The sequence below is a fragment of the Protopterus annectens genome, chromosome 3.part0, assembly GCF_019279795.1.
Source record: "Protopterus annectens isolate FY-2018-M chromosome 3.part0, PAN1.0, whole genome shotgun sequence".
In the NCBI taxonomy this organism is placed as follows: domain Eukaryota; kingdom Metazoa; phylum Chordata; order Ceratodontiformes; family Protopteridae; genus Protopterus; species Protopterus annectens.
Window position 1 is genome coordinate 191,653,560 of NC_056731.1, and position 17,062 is coordinate 191,670,621.

The 17,062-nt window shown below is 46.0% G+C and overlaps 1 protein-coding gene across 1 annotated transcript in view; it reads left to right on the forward strand.

The window, feature by feature from the left end:
• Positions 1-17,062, forward strand: part of LARP4B (La ribonucleoprotein 4B) — a 2,371,531-nt gene that overhangs the window by 1,596,611 nt on the left and 757,858 nt on the right. The gene's annotated exons all lie outside the window — the stretch shown is intronic.

Sequence of the window (17,062 nt, forward strand, 5' to 3'; positions counted from 1 at the left end):
TCCCAGACGGGGTGGGGGGGGCATTCCCTGGGCAGGTCAGTCCAGGGCAAATGGCATCCGGAAGAGACCTCTCTCCACATCAACATTCTATAAATGAGGGCAGTACTCCTGTCCCTTCAAGCCCTTCACTGTTACCTCCCTCAGGGCGTAATTGCTGTTCACTCGGACAACATGTCAGTTGTCTGGTACCTGAACAAGCAGGGAGGGACCAGATCCTATCCTCTTTGCAGAGAAGCGATGAGGGTCTGGGAATGGGCAATCTCAACCAAATGCTTCCTAGTGGCTACTCACATACCGGGCAAATCCAATGTCATAGCCGACAGGTTGAGCAGAACCATCCTCTCTCCTCACGAATGGTCTCTGAACATGACTATTACAAGACAGATTTTCAGCGAATGGGGGGTTCCGTGCTGCGACCTCTTCGCGACTCCTCTGAATGCGAAGTGCAAAGATTTTTCTCCCTAACCCGGCTCGGGAAGAGCCCTATGGACGCATTAGTCCATCCTTGGCCCACCGGCCTGCTTTATGCCTTCCCTCCAGTTCCTCTCCTACCCAAGGTAATTCAGAAGGCTTCTCTCTTAGGGAGCAAGATGATCTTAATTGCTCCTTACTGGCCTCGTCAAGTCTGGTTTCCCTATCTTCGAAACATGCTCTGGAAGGTCCATGGTTCCTGGACCAGGTCCCAGACCTACTGATTCATCAGTCGGGACTACTACACCAGTCCCTACACACATTAAGATTGACGGCCTGGCTCCTCCTCTTCCAACCATAGTCAGGAGACATGCACTAGACCCAGATGTAGTGCACATATTGTCTTCAGCCCACAAGTCTGCTACGAAGAAACTTTATTCTAGCAAATGGAAAAGATTTGCTATATGGGCTCAACTCCGGGGCCTGGACCCCATTTCAACCCCTGTAGCAGAAGTACTCAAGTTCCTAACCTCTCTTTTCAACCAAGGCTCTTCTGTTTCTACCATCAAAGTACAATTGGCAGCGATTTCTAATTTTCATGAATCCATAGACCCACCCTTAATGAGCAACAGGTTGTGTAAGACCTTCTTGAAAGGTGCTGCGCTATTAAGACCTCCAGTTTCTCATCCTGCACCTCCATGGGATCTCGATATAGTATTACGTGCCTTGACTTCTTCCCCCTTTGAACTGGCAGCTACCTGTGATTTAAAGTTTCTGTCATGGAAGACAGCTTTTCTAGTGGCAATTACTTCAGCCAGAAGGGTTTCAGAACTTCAAGCTTTGTCAGTGAAACCTCCGTACTTGGTTTTTCATACAGATAGAGTTTCCCTCAGACCAAATCCTTCTTTTGTTCCTAAAGTCTGTTCTACTTTATGCTTGCAACAGTCATTAGAGCTCCCAGTTTTTTTTCCCAAAATACTCCAATAAAGCGGAATTTATTTTCCACACACTAATGTCCACAGGCAGTTACGTTTTTATTTGGATAGGACCAAACAATCAACTAAGACAGATCAGTTGTTTGTGTCCTTTGCAGAAAACAAATTGGGCAACGCGGTCACAAAGGTCACTATTGCCAAATGGATCAGGGACTGTATTACTCAAGCTTATGTTTATTCTAACAAGGAGCTTTCCACCTCTGTCAAGGCTCATTCTACAAGGGCTATGGCTACTTCGGTAGCATTTCATTCTAAGCTTGCTATTAGTGACATTTGTGCTGCGGCTACATGGTCTTCCCCGCATACCTTCATTTCTCACTACAAATTAGATGTGGCATCTAGAGGACGGGCTTCATTTGGTTCCACAGTGCTCAGGAGTGTTTTCCAATGAGCCACCCGGGATTTAGGTGCTAGGGACGCTGTCCCATCAGTCAGAATGTAGGCGAGATAGGATCACATAACATCTTTTAGTTATGTACTCACCATAACTTCATATGTTTGGGATCCATCTTGCCTACATTCCTAATAACCCACCCTCCTTCCCCCTTCCTTGGAGATCAGAGGATATCAGAAGGTCCGAATCCTGTTGTTTCATCTTGAAACTTCTAACAATGTTATATAATCAAGCTGTGCATGTGTGCATGAATGCGGACAAACAAGATCTGGGGGATTAGTGGTGGTGCATCCTGGGATAAAGATAGCTCAGCCAGTTAGAGGCCTCGCTCTATAGCATAAGCGTGCCGAGTCGGAGCCGAGGGATCGGCTCCGAGCCCATCAGTCAGAATGTAGGCGAGATGGATCCCAAACATCTGAAGTTATGGTGAGTACATAACTAAAAGTTATCCTCATTGCCCCTTACTGGCCTCGTCAGATCTGGTTTTCCTTTCTTTGGTCTCATCTTCTACATCCTCTCTGTATTCTAGATCCAACTCCAGACCTCCTTTATCTGACAGGTATGACGCATCTGGACATTTCAGACCTCAAGTTGACTGCATGGTTTCTCTAGCTTAATTGATTGCTAAACAGCCCAGGCTCTCTTCTCCTGTGTTTTTGTTTTTGGGCCCGCAAAGGGAATTTAGACCCTTTTCAGCACAGATTTTCAGTGAAGGTCCCATCTCCTCAACTGTCAGAGTACAATTGGCAGCCATTTCCACTTTTCACATTGGAGTAAGTAATTCTACTTTAGCTTCCCCTAAACTTTGTAAAGCCTTTCTCAGAGGAACCTACTTACTTAGACATCCTTTAAAAGATACTACTCCTCCTTGGGATCTAAATATTGATGTTCTTCGTGTTTCACTGTTTTAGTCATCACACTTGGTTTATCTGCATGCAGGTAGCCCTCAGTCAGCCTGAATACCAGAGACTTAGTATTTCGGCGTTGGTTGCTGTCACTCCAGGACTAAAGTCAGGTCGTCAGGGGTATAAAGACAGGCAGCCAACACCATTACATCAGTCTTTCTTGCCGAGGAGCCAGAAGCAGAAGCAGTTCACACGAGTGCCAATCAGCCACTACCTGAGTTTTCATATCCGAATTGAATCATCCTGAAGTCTTCTAAAGCGAAGTACCCCATTGGGGATCCTTTTTTCTTGCTCTAACCGATGTCAGAAAAAGTTAACAATTGTCTTGCCTGTGGAAAGCAAATACCACATCGAGATTTCCATTCTTACTGCGTCACCTGTTTAGGCCCAGACCACGACGTACCTCACTGTCAGCTTTGTTCAACGCCCGAACTATTCGTCGTCAGGCCCTTATTGTTACTAAATACTTTCGTTCTCGATGTCCGTATTCCGAAATGGCTTTGGTAAGCCATCCGACTACCGATCTTCACATGAGTGCCAGTCGGCCACTACCTGAGTTTTCATTTCCGAATTGAATCATCCTGAAGTCTTCTAAAGCGAAGTACCCCATTGGGGATCCTTTTTTCTTGCTCTAACCGATGTCAGAAAAAGTTAACAATTGTCTCGCCTGTGGAAAGCAAATACCACATCGAGATTTCCATTCTTACTGCGTCACCTGTTTAGGCCCAGACAACGACATACCTCACTGTCGGCTTTGTTCAATGCCCAAACTATTCGTCGTCGGGCCCTTTTTGTCACTAAATACTTTCGTTCTCGATGTCCGTATTCCGAAATGGCTTTGGTAAGTCATCCGACTACCGATCTTCCACAAAAACATAAGGATAAAGACAGAGACAGACCGCACAGGTCCAAAACTGCCAACAACGCTTCAGTTACGCTAGCCGCCAGTTCGCCAGTACTCAGTGAGGCACTTTTGCAGCCCCTGATGCCTGCTTAGATGGATTTTCAGGCCGCTACCAAGACCCGTTCGAGTCTGGTATGCAGTGAGACTATTCTTTGACTACGGAACTTACAGATGTCTCTACCTTGCAGATGTCTCTACCTTGGATGGGTCCGGAGCTGCTGTGCAGGCATCGGCTTCTGAGGAAGTTCTTTGCACTACCGATATTTGATACAAACTGGACTTCTTTCGTGTCTTCAGGTCTGTCTAAAACTACAGAGTTTCTAAGGCCAGGAGTACGAGCTATGCCTAAAAAACCAGCAACCCAAACTCAAGCACCTGCTTCCTTACCACATCATCAAATGCTTAAAATGGAAGAAGACCTGATTAGGGGAAGACAGCCTTCCCCTGCTAAGAGAAAGAGACCTGTCCCCAGCAGCTTTAACAGACCAAGAGTCCGACTCTGTGGTATCTGAATATGAAGACATGCCTTTGTCTGCTTATGAGGATTCTGATGCAGAGGAATCCATTCCCTCTGCTTCTCCTCCAGAGGATTTTTCTTTTGGTGAAACCCTACATACTTTGAGAGCATTTCCACTGGGAATGGCAAGAATATCCTCAGTCCAAACAGAGACTCAAAGAATTTCAAGATTTGCCACAGCACAGGCCTTTACCAATACCCCCAGTCCTGGAAGTTGTTGATGATGTCTTTATGGAATCCAGTCTTACTCCTGATCCTTTGCCCCCTGCCACTAGGAAACCAGAGTACCTGACACAAATTTCTTTTCAAGAATCCTACTGCTGACCCAGAGATCATTTCCCAGGGGCCTATAGGTATAAAAGCAACTACAGCTAAGAATCCCACCCCTTCGAACAGGGATTCCAGAGCTTTAGACAGATGGGGTAAAAAGAGTATACACAAAAAATGACCAACAGTAGTCCAGAAGGGACTAAGAAGTAACAAAAAACAGCACGAATTCTCCACGAAACAAATTTAATATGTCTTAGCGCCTCGGCCACAACAGCCTTCCTAGAGCACACAAAGAATAATAAATACATACTCCCTTTTATACCAGCCAAAATTGGATAATAACAATTAATTACTCAGTTAATAAATCAATTTAAGTTAAAAAAAATTTTAAAACTTATACACCTCTGCAACCCTCGCCATTAGGGCATTGAATTGCCAGTTTCACATGCTGAAGTAGCAGCAACATATTATGGAACTTATTAAGCAAAAATTAGCTACCTTTACAGACTGTGCAGAAAATAAAGAATTACAAGAGCTTATGCATTCTGCAAGCCAAGTCAGCAAGCGTACTTTGCAATGTGGCTTTGATGCCCTAGAAGCATCTTGCAGGGCAGCAGTCACTGGTTCTGTACTGAGAAGGCATGCTTGGCTTAAGGAGCAGACCTTGCCAGACCATGTCAAATCAAAATTACTAGATGCTCCTTTGAACAAGGATAATCTGTTTGGCACCAAAGCAGAAGAGGTTCTTAAAAAGATTGAAGAAAAAGCTAAATCTGTGCAAACAAGATTTCTTGCAAGTACAGCCTCCTAGATTCAGTAGGCATTGCCCCTCAAAGCATTGGTCCGTTCCAGCCCCCTCAAGACCATCTCAAACTAGATCCAGGGGAAACAGACCCCCCCAGACTACAGTCTCAGGGTATGTAAAGATCTAAGCAATGGAGTGCCTCCACTTCAAAAACAGGGAGTGCTAAGCCACCCCCTTACCGAAAGAATTCACAATGATTTCTCAAATCCACTCCTCACCTCTGCTCAACTGCTCATGCCCCTAGGAGGAAAATGTGCCCTTCATGCAAAAAACTGGACTTCCATCACCAAAGACCGATGGGTCCTCAACATTGTATCCCAGGGGTACAGATTTTACTTCCACACTCTGCCAACCCCAAAAGGGTTACTTAGACCTTCCTCCAAACCAGTGGGCAAAGACACTATACCAAGTTCAATCCCTGCTCTCAATAAGGGCAATTCAGCCTGTTCCTACAGAACAGATAGGTCAAGGGTTTTATTCCAGACTTTTCCTGGTACCCAGAAAAGAGGGCACTTGGCACACAAGCCTAGATCTTTCCATTCTAAACACCTTCCTGGTGGTACCAAAATTCAAAATGCTCACCCTTTAGCAGCTTCTTCCTATGCTGGCCAAAGATACCTGGTTAGACACGCCAGACCTAAAAGAAGCCTATCTGCACATCCCTATCAGGGACTCATGCAGGAAATACCTACGCTTCAGGGCAGGATTTATGCATTATCAGATGTTCTTCGTGTTTCACTGTTGCAGTCATTACATTTGGGTTATCTGCTTGCAAGTAGCCCTCAGATGGCCTGATTAACAAAGTATTGGGTCCTGCGTCGGTTGCTGTCCCTTCTTCCATGACGTCAGGGGTATAAAACATGCAGCCGATGCCATTACATCAGTCTTTCTTGCCATGCAGTGCCCAAAGCAGAAGCTGTTCGCAAGTGCCGAATGGCCGACTCCTGAAATTTTTGATGTTTTTCATCTCACATTGCTGCAGTCCTTACTTATGGGTAGTCCGCTGTCCTCGGTCGGCCCGAATACCAAAGTATTAGGCTGACGTCGGTCATGGGTGCCTAGATCTGACATCAGAGCGTCAGGGTATAAAGGCGCATGACCGACATCATATCCTCAGTCTTTTTTGCCGCATGGTCCGATGCAGAAGCAGCGTTGCAAGTGCCGTTCGGCGTTCAGAAATTTTTCGTTTTCAGAGTTTCAGACCGATACCAAGCTGGGCTAAGTACCCCGTTGGGGAATATTTTTGTTTTTTCTTGCCTCAGTTACTTACCGGATGTCAGAAAAAGTGAATAATTGTATTTCTTGTGGGAAACAGATACCGCATAGGGATTACCACTCGCTTTGTATTCCTTGTTTGGGACCGGAGCACGACGTAGTTGGGTGTCGGTTTTGTGCTAGGTTTAATAAGCGCACTATAAAACGGAGGTTAGATTGCGCTAGGTTAGTCTTTGGCAAGAGGTGTAATTATAATATGCCGTCGGATGTTCCGACGCCTGCTTCTACTAAGAAGCGCAAAGACAAATCTTTAAAGCCTAGGCAGGATGATTCGTCCGTTACGGGCGCCGGATCTTTAGAAGCTACGGCTGAACAGGTGGATCCGGCTGAAGTTTCTGTTGAGTCCCAGGGGGAAACTTTGATTTTACATGATGTGGCCTCTCAGGAGGCAGGTCAGGCTGAAGGGGCCTCTCAGGTTACTATTCTCCCTTCTATGCCTAAGGTGGTTAGGCCTTCTGTTACGGTTTCTAAGGCTCCTTCTAAGGGCAGGTCTGTTTTGCCTTCCTCTGGTGTCAGTTCTGGTTCTTCAGGGTCTGTGCCTAAAAAGCACATGCTTAAAATGGCAGAGGATTTGATTACTTTAATTAGAGGTTCTATGCCCCCTCCTGATAAGAGGCCCAGGATGGAGCCAGAGTTGGAAAGTTTGGAGCAGGCCTCAGATGATTCAGAGTCTTCTGCTGAGGACATTCAAGATTTCCCTCCTTATTCTGATTCTGATGCAGAGGATTCCACTCCTTCTGCTTCTCCTCCAGAGGATTTTTCATTTTCAGAAACTCTGCATTCCATGAGGGAGCATTTTAAGTGGGAAGGACAGGATTACTCTGATTCACGGAAGAGACTTAGGGAGTTCTTGTTTTTACCACAGCATAGACCCTTGGCTATACCTCCGGTTTTGGATGTTGTTTCAGATGTTTTCTCGGAAGCTTCTCTTAATCCTGATTCTGTGCCTCCTGCTCCAGTTAAACCGGACAGGTATTACAGGGTGCCTGAGGCTCATAAATATCTTTATAAGAGTCCTAGGGCGGACCCAGAAACTATTAGTCAGGGGCCTAAGGGTGTTAGAGCCTCTGTTGTTAAGAATCCGGTTCCTCTGGATAAGGAAGCTAGAGCTTTTGATAGATGGGGTAAGAAGGTGTATACCTCTCCTACTTTAGCAATGAGAGCTTTGAACTGCCAGTTTCATATGTTGAAGTATCAGAATTTCCTCCTTTCTCAGCTAAGATCTAAAGTGGATGCTTTGGCAGAGGGCATAGAGTGTAAAGAATTGCAGGATTTAGTGCATGTTTCTGAACAGGTGGGAAAGCACTCTTTGCAATGTGGTTTTGATGCTTTACAGGCTTCTTCTAGGGTGGCTGCCACTGGTTCAGTTATTCGTAGGCACGCCTGGCTTAAGGATCAGAATTTGTCTGAGCATGTTAAGTCTAGAATTCTGGATGCCCTTTACAGTCTGAAGTTTTGTTTGGTCCTCCTGTGGAGTCAGTCTTAAAGAAAATGGAAGACAAGGCTAAGTCTATGCAGACTGTTAAAGATTTTTTGCAGGTAAAACCTCCAAAGTTTAGTAGAAATTGGCCTACTAAGGGATGGACGTACCCTTCTTCTGATTCTCAGTCTAGGGGTAGATCTAGGCGTGGTAGGGGCAGAGCTCAGAGTACCTTCAGGCCGAGACAATGGAGTTCGCCTGCTCAATCTGCTGGTGAGGGCAGGGGCCAGTCCTTTCGTAAACAGGCCCAATGACCTGCATTTTCAGCTGCCAGATTCTTCTTGCCTGGCAGCTCCTTTGGGAGGAAATTTGGCTCTTTTCAAGCAAAATTGGCATTTAGTCACCCAGGACAAATGGGTATTGGACATTATAAACCGAGGTTACAAGTTCTATTTCCATACCATGCCTCCTTTCAAGGGCATCCCAGACGTCCCTCCTCAGCAAAGGATAGAGGCTCACAAACAAATTTCTTTACTTCTTCAAATAGGAGCTATACAGCCAGTTCCTCTGTTAGAAGTGGGCCTAGGATTTTATTCTCGCCTGTTTCTAGTTCCAAAGAAAGGGAACACGTGGAGACCAATTTTGGATTTATCTATCCTCAACACTTACCTGGACATTCCAAAGTTCAAGATGCTGACTTTACAACAACTTTTACCTCTGTTGGGAAAAGATCACTGGATGGTTACTCTGGATCTCAAGGAGGCTTACCTTCATGTTCCTATCAGGCCCAGTTGCAGGAGGTACCTGCGTTTTCGGGCTGGAAATTTACATTATCAGTTCTCTGCATTGCCCTTTGGCTTATCTACTGTGCCCAGAGTGTTCACAAAGGTTCTGGCTCCAGTGATAGCTTTTTCAGACTAAGAGGAATACAGATTTATCCTTATTTGGACGATTGCCTGATTATTGCACAAGAAAAGGACGAACTTCTTCATCATCTACAGTATGTGATGGCAGTGTTAAGATGCCTAGGGTATTCTGTGAACGAAACAAAGTCCAGTCTAGTACCCTCTCAGGACATGTGCTTTCTGGGTGTGAGACTGAATACAGCTTCCCAGATGGCTTTTGACCCCGGACAAACAAAGAAGCCTTTCTCTTTATTTCCATCAAATGTCTCTACGGTCCAGGCTGACTGCAAGGACAGTCCTTCAAGCCTTGGGGTTCATGGCATCTTGTATTCTGGTGCTTCCCAATGCCAAATTGCATATGAGGAAGCTTCAATGGTATCTCAAAATGTATGGACACAGCACTGCCAAGATCTAGACACTGTCATTCAGATAATACCTTGCATTCAGAAGGAGTTTTTGTGGTGGGCTCAGGAATGTCACCTAAACAAGGGACTCTCTGTGACCCGGCCAGAGGCGAGTCAGATTCTAACGACAGATGCCTCGGACAAGGCTTGGGGAGCACACCTCAATGGAAAATGGGTGCAAGACACGTGGCCTGTCAAACTCCAACATTTGCATATCAACTTGAAGGAAATGTTAGCAGTCCAGTTTGCATTGATGGCTTTCAAAGATTTACTTCACCCAGGGCAGGTGTTGATTCAAACAGACAACACTACTGTCATGTGGTACATCAACAAGCAAGGGGGAACCCATTCTTACCCTCTTTGCAGGCAAGCGATGATTTTGTGGGAAACTGCTCTCAATCTACACCTCAATCTTCAGGCAAGGTTTCTACCAGGAGCACAGAACTCCTTAGCAGATGTGTTGAGCAGACAAATAGTGGATCCTCACGAGTGGAAATTGGATCCTCATGTATTTCAAAAGTTGACAGTGTTATGGGGAACTCCAGACATAGATCTGTTCGCTTCTCCACTAAATTGCCAGTTGCCAAAGTTTTGCACAAAAATGTTTCATCACACAGCTTGGAAGGTGGACGCTCTCTCATTCAGTTGGAACAATCTGCATGTATATGCCTTTCCACCTCTGCCTCTTCTTCCCAAGGTACTTTTGAAGGCCAGACAAGACAAGCCAACCATGATTTTGATAGCACCGGATTGGCCTCGACAACACTGGTACCCACTACTGAGGAGTTTAGTACGAGAACCTCCATGGCCTCTGCCTTTGAATCCGCACCTTTTGTCACAAGAGGGCAATCACTTCCTCAATGTCAAGATTCAGTCTCTGCATCTAACAGCCTGGCATATTCTGTTTTAGACTCTGGAGGGTCTCAGCTTCCACAACAAGTTTTGAATGTTATTTTGGAGGCCAGGAGGCCTAGTACCAGGAAAGTTTACTCTGATAAATGGAGGAGATTTTTATTTGGAGCAAAGGAAAGGACTTTGATGTCTCCAAACCTGATTTAAGTGTTGCTCTTCAATATCTTACTGAGTTATTGGACAAGGGTTTGTCTTTCTCCTCGATAAAGGTCCATGCTGCAGCCATTTCTGCTCACTATGATTGTGACCCTCCTTTATTCTCTCATCCTTTGTTTAAGCAATTTCTTAGAGGAGCAAAGAATATAAGACCCCCGTAGAGCTCCTACTACTGCTTGGGATCTCAATTTTGTGTTGGAAAAACTTACTCTACAACCTTTTGAGCCTGCAGCTACTGCCGAGTTAAAGTATTTGTCATGGAAAACTGCTTTTTTGTTGGCCATTACCTCTGCAAGAAGGGTTTCTGAATTACAGGCCCTCATGGCAGTGGAGCCTTTCCTGATTTTTCATAAGGATAGGGTATCTTTGCGTACTAATCCTTCCTTTATGCCTAAAGTGGTTTCTAGTGTGGCCTTAAACCAAACTATTCATTTGCCTACTTTTTATGCAAACCCCCAAAATAAAGGGAGAAAATTTTGCATACTTTGGATATTCACAGACAGTTGCGTTATTATTTGAGCAGAACCAAGGAGTTCAGACAGTCTCAGCAGTTGTTTGTTTCTTTTGCTTTGGGTTCACAGGGTAAACCTGTTTCAAAACAAACTATTTCTAAATGGATTGGGTTTTGTATTTCTTTCTGTTATTCCCATCATGGTAAGGAGATTCCTGCTGGAATCAGGCCTCATTCCACTAGGGCTACTGCTACTTCTACGGCCTTTCTAAGGGGGGTAGCTACAAAAGACATTTTGGAGGCAGCTACTTGGAGTTCAGTGCATACTTTTTCTAAACATTACCACCTTCCTCTTTATTCTAAGTCTAGGGCTGGATTTACCACTGCAATCTTACAGGGCATTTTAGCAGCCCCTAATGCTCTATGATTTTTACCAACCTCCCTTTCCCATTGCTTTGGGATTCTACCCATAAGTAAGGACTGCAGCAATGTGAGATGAAGAACATAGTACAGTTTTGTACCTACCATAAATGTAGATGTTCGAAGATCCACATTGCTGCAGTCCAATTTACCCTCCCTCCTTCCCCACTGTAGTTTGACATGGTGCTATGCGTTAGGTGATGGTTGTTGTTGGGCTTGTTTTTGGGAGGTATTATGTTTTTGGCTGTGGCCTTTCTTGTTTGGCCTTCTGACATCTGGGGCAAGAAAAGACTGAGGATATGACGTCGGTCATGCGCCTTTATACCCTGACGCTCTGATGTCAGATCTAGGTGCCCATGACCGATGTCAGCCTAATACTTTGGTATTCGGGCCGACCGAGGACAGCGGACTACCCATAAGTAAGGACTGCAGCAATGTGGATCTTCGAACATCTACATTTATGGTAGGTACAAAACTGTACTTTTTCGCGTTTCAGAACCGAAGTCTTCAACTAAAGCTAAGTACCCCATTGGGGAAACTTTTTCTTGCTCCTTACTGATGTCAGTAAAAGTTAATATTTGCATTACTTGTGGAAAGCAAATACCTCATAAAGATTTTCATTCGTACTGTATTCCTTGCCTAGGCCCTGACCACGACGTACCTTGCTGTCGGTTTTGTGCTTTATTTAATCAGCGCAGTAGCCGTCGTCGGTATATTTTCACCTGTAAATATTTTGGTTCTCAGTTTAATTATTCAGAAATGTCATCGGTTAGCCATCCGACTACCGGTATTCCGAAAAAATGCAAAGATAAAGACAGAGACAGGCCGCCGAGGTCCAAAACTGCCGATAACGCTTCTCCTAATCCAGACGCCAGTTCGCCAGTACTCAGTGAGGCACTTTCGCAACCCCTTATACCCACTACTTCTGATTCGCAGGCCTCTACTGAGACCTATTCATAGTCCGGTATGCTGCGAGATGCTTCCAACTATGGAACCCGTGGACGTCTCTACCTTGGATGTGGCCAGAGCCGCTGTGCAGGCACCGGCATCTGAGGGTGTATTCAGGCCTACGGACTTGCATATTAAACCGACACCTCCTTCTTTACTTAGGACTAAATCTTGATCCATGTCTAAAAAAACAACGCCTAGGCCACATGCTCAGGCCTCTAGGCCTAAAAAACAAATGATAAGAATGGCTGTAGATCTAATAACTCTAATCAGAGGTAGCCAACCCCCCCCCCTTCTAAGAGGCTTAGGACTGAAGTTGATTATGAATCTTCTGATCAGGATTCTGCATTTTCTGACTCTTCTGATGATCTGGATTTGCCCTTACCTACTTATGAGGATTCTCATGCAGAGTACTCTATTCCCTCTGCTTTCCCTCCTGAGGATTTTTCTTATGGGGAAACCTTACATACTCTAAGGGAGCATTTCCACCGGGAAAGCCAGGATTTTTCTGATTCAAAAAAAGAGGCTTAGGGATTTCCTTCTCCTACCTCAGCATAAGCCGTAAGCTATACCTCCTGTACTAGATATTGTTGATGCTTTCTCGGAATCTAGTTTGGCCCCTGATTCACTGCCTCCTGCTCCCAGAAAACCTGACAGATACTACAGGGTCCCTGAGTTCCACAAGTTCCTTTTCAAAAATCCTGTTTCAGATCCAGAGACTATTTCACAGAGGCCCAAGGGCATTAAGGCTTCTACTGCTAAAAATCTTACCCCTTCTGATAGAGACTCCAGGGGCACTGGATAGATGGGGTAAGAAGGCTTACACTTCTGCAACCTTGGCCATTACGGCTTTAAACTGCCAGTTTCGTATGTTAAAATATCAGCAACATGTTATTGGACTGCTTAAACAGAAAATGATGTTGATTCCTGACTGTGTGGAAAATAAAGAATTACAGGATTTAATGCATTCTGCCGAACAAGTTGGAAAACACACTTTGCAATGTGGTTTTGATTAATTAGAGGCCTCTTACTGGGTCTGTGCTCAGAAGGCATGGTTGGCTTAAGGAGCAGTCTTTGCCTGATCATGTTAAAGCTAAATTGTTTGGATGCTCCTTTAAATCAGGACCGCCTGTTTGGCAACAAGGCTGAGGAAGTTCTTAAAAAGATGGAAGATAAAGCTAAATCTATGCAAACTGTAAAGGTTTTTTACAAGTTCAGCCTCCTAGATTTAGTAGGCACTGCCCCTCTAAAAATTGGTCCTTTCCAGCCCCTTCCAGGTCTTCTCAAGCCAAACACAGGCAGAGCAAAAACCCCAGGTTTCAGTCCCAGGGGACTCACAGAACTAAGCAGTGGGGGGTCTCCACTTCCAAGTCTTGGAATAATAAGACTCCCCCCATGGTAAACTGTTTCAATGACTTCCTTTTAAAATTCCCAAGCACTTGTCAACTGACTGCCCCTTTGGGGGGAAAGATTGCTCTTCATGCAAAGAATTAGGAACTCATTACCAGACAAATGGGTTTTAAATATAGTGTCCCAGGGATACAGATTTCACTTCCACACGTTGCCAACACTAAGTGGGTGGCCGGACCTACCCCCAAATCAGTGGGCAGAGGCCCAAAAACAAGTACTTTATTTCTTAAGCATAGGGGCTACTCAACTGGTACCAGAAGAGGAAAAGGAACAAGGTTTCTACTGGAGACTTTTCCTGGTACTCAGGAAAGACAATTCATGGTGTCCTATCCTGGACCTGTCTACTCTAAACACCTTTTTGGAGATTCCAAAATTCAAGATGCTGACTCTTCCCCAATTACTTCCTATGCTAGGCAAAGATGCCTGATTTGCAACACTAGATTTAAAAGAAACACACCTGCACATCCCAATCAGGGAATCTTGTAGAAGATACCTACGCTTCAAAGCAGGCTACACGCACTATCAGTTCTCTGCACTGCCCTTTGGCTTATCTACTGCGCCCAGGGTATTCACAAAGTGCCTAGCTCCAGTTATTGCATTTTGCAGGCAAAGAAATATTCAAATATAGCCATTCATGGATGATTGTCTAATTCAGGCAGAAAGCCAGGACATACTTTTGAATCATCTGGCCTTTGTAAAAAGGGTTCTAACTTGTCTGGGGTACACCATAAACAAAAATAAATCACACCTGGTACCCTGTCAACAAATTATATTCCTGGGAGCAAGCCTGAATACAACTTCCCAGATGGCTTACCTCACGCCAGAAAAGCAAATTCATTTGACAGCCTACTCTAAACAAGTGGCCACAAAAACCCTGCTATCTGCAAGACAAATACTGCAAGCCTTGGGGTTCATGGCCTCCTGCATTCTTCTAATTCCATATACAAGACTGCATATGAGGAAACTGCAGTAGTATCTAAAAAGCCTAATGTGTCAACATTCTCAAGACCTAGAAACAAGGATTCCTGTCATACATTGCCAACTCCTAGAGTTCCTTTGGTGGGCAGAGGCTTGCCACTAAAACAAGGGACTACCTTTCACACCACCTCCTGCTGCCCAAGCCCTAACAGATGCATCAGACTGTGCATGGCGGGCTCACCTAGTAGGGAAGTGCATTGAATGCAAATGGAACCCAAGTCAAATGCACCTGCGTATCAATCAAAAAGAAATGTTAGCTGTACAGAATGCTCTGACAGCCTTCAAGGACAACATTCTTCCAGGACAACTAATGGTAAAGACGGACAACACCAGTGTTATGTGGTACATAAACAAGCAGGGGGGTACACATTCTTACCCCCACTACAGACTAGCCATGCCATTGTGGAACACAGCCTTGAGCTACCAAGTGCACCTACAAACTCAATTCCTGCCAGGAAAATTAAATACACTGGCAGATGGACTAAGCAGAAACCTTATGGACCCACACGAGAGGAAACTGGAACCAAGGATTTTCAACATGTTGACAAGCAAATGGGGGAGCCCAGATATAGACCTGTTTGCCTCTTCCCAGAACTACCAGTTGGACAAATTTTGCACAAGGACTTCCCACAAACAAGCCTGGAAAGTGGATGCTCTGTCCTTCAGCTGGAAAAACCTATCAATCTGAAGTAGTTAACTTCATTTGATCAGCAACCTGTGGGTTTCGGATCCGACCTCGGATCCGAGCCGGCAACTTTCCAAGCTAAAGATCCGAGCTCTCAGCTCCTCCCCCTTACCCATAATACCCTGCTACTTCCCTCCAGTCCTCAGATCTCATTTGCCGCGGCTTCTGAAGCATTAGGGACAAGCTCTTAGCATTTTAGGTGAGGAATTTGTGTATTTTTCTTAGATAAATAGTTTGTGTGTGTGTGTGTGTGTGTGTGTGTGTGTGTGTGTAGTGTATAGTGTATAGTAAACCCATAGTTTAGTTAAACTGTGTTTTTGTTATATTTTGTGGTAAATTAGTATTTTTCCCTTCCACTTACTGTGTGTCAGGGCGTGTGCTTGTGTGTGATGGCTGAGGACCCTAAGGCCATTTTCTCAAAATATGCTGAGTGTGGTCATAAGCTGTCCCCAGCGGATGGCCACACTCAGTGCGTTCTTTGCTTGGGGGAAGACCACTTAACATCGGGCTACCAGATCTGTGCAGCCTTTAACCCCCGGGCTCTGAGGGACAGGAGAAACGAGCAAATCCTGGCGGGACTCTTGCCCCCGGATTCTTCTTCCTCCTCTCCCTCAGTGGCGCCAGTCGTGGCTGCGACTGTCCAGCCTTCAGCTCCCCCACCCCTGGCTGGGACTCAACCTCCCGCTGTTTCCCTGGGAGAGGGGGACTCCTCCAGTAAAGAGAAGAGACCTAGAGAGAAGGAGAGGAATAGACACAGGAGCCATAAGCGGCGGGCCGAATCAGTTCCTTCAGCTTCGCCAGCTAAATTGACTTGTTCCCCTGTGAGGGTTTCCAGGTCTTCCCCCCCTCGGCTCCGTTCTCCACGCGTCTCTCCGGAGCCGGAGGAGGAGTCCCGGTCACCTTCAAGGTCGTCTAGGCGGCCTTCCCGGCCTGCCTCGACAACTTCCAGGTCTACCAGGAGTCTATCCGACGCAGATATGGACCGGATGATGCGTTGATTCCTGCAGGCCCAGATGCAGATGGGAGTGCTCCTGCCCCCCCCCCTCCGGGAGGAAGCTCGGCCCCTTTCTTTGCACCCATTGCTCCTTCTCCGATCCACTATCGGGTTTCGGAGCTGTCTGATCTGAGTCGTCTCGGTGCCAAGGAGTCGGAGCCGATAGTAGTTGCTACTTCGCCGGCCTTACCCTCGAGTTTATCGGGTCATCTTTTGGATCCGAGCTCTCGGGGCCGAGAGTTGAGCTTCGGATCCGCAGGGGTGAGCGTCTCTTCAGCTCTGGGCACTACTCTCGGAGCCAGGGGAGAGTGGTTCACCTTCGGCTTTCGACGTGGTGGAGTGGGTGCTGTCGAGGAGTTTGACGTCCCCGGTCCGTACTACGGATTCTCCCTTCACTCCCTCGCGTATGGGCCTGTCTTCCATTGTCCGGCCCCAGGACATCCTGCGTCTGCTCCCCAGTTGGTTCCCGTAGAGGAACAGGACCCCGTTGGTGAGCCCTCCTCGGACAGCCCCTCTGAGGAGGTCCCTCACAAACGAAAATGTAAGAGGAGGCACTTGGACTCCCCCGAGTCCCTCACAGAGGACACAGACTTAGAGGAAGGGGAAGGTTCCCCCAGTTCACCCTCAGAGGATGTCTCATTTGGAGACATTATGGAGATGCGTATAAGATGGGAGTGGTCAGCCCAGAAACCTTCCTCGGATGAGTCTGTTTCTGGAGGCGTTCAACGCAGGCCCATCTACCTCTTGAGTGTCTCCCCCCTGCCGACCCCCTGGTAGACTTGATTACTACCAAGGCTTGGAAGGAGCCGGACACTGTGGAGACAATCCCTAGGAGACCGGATAAAATTCTTAGTCCCCCTTCTGACAAACCTGCGTGGAATAAAGGTTCCCCAATAGATGCCA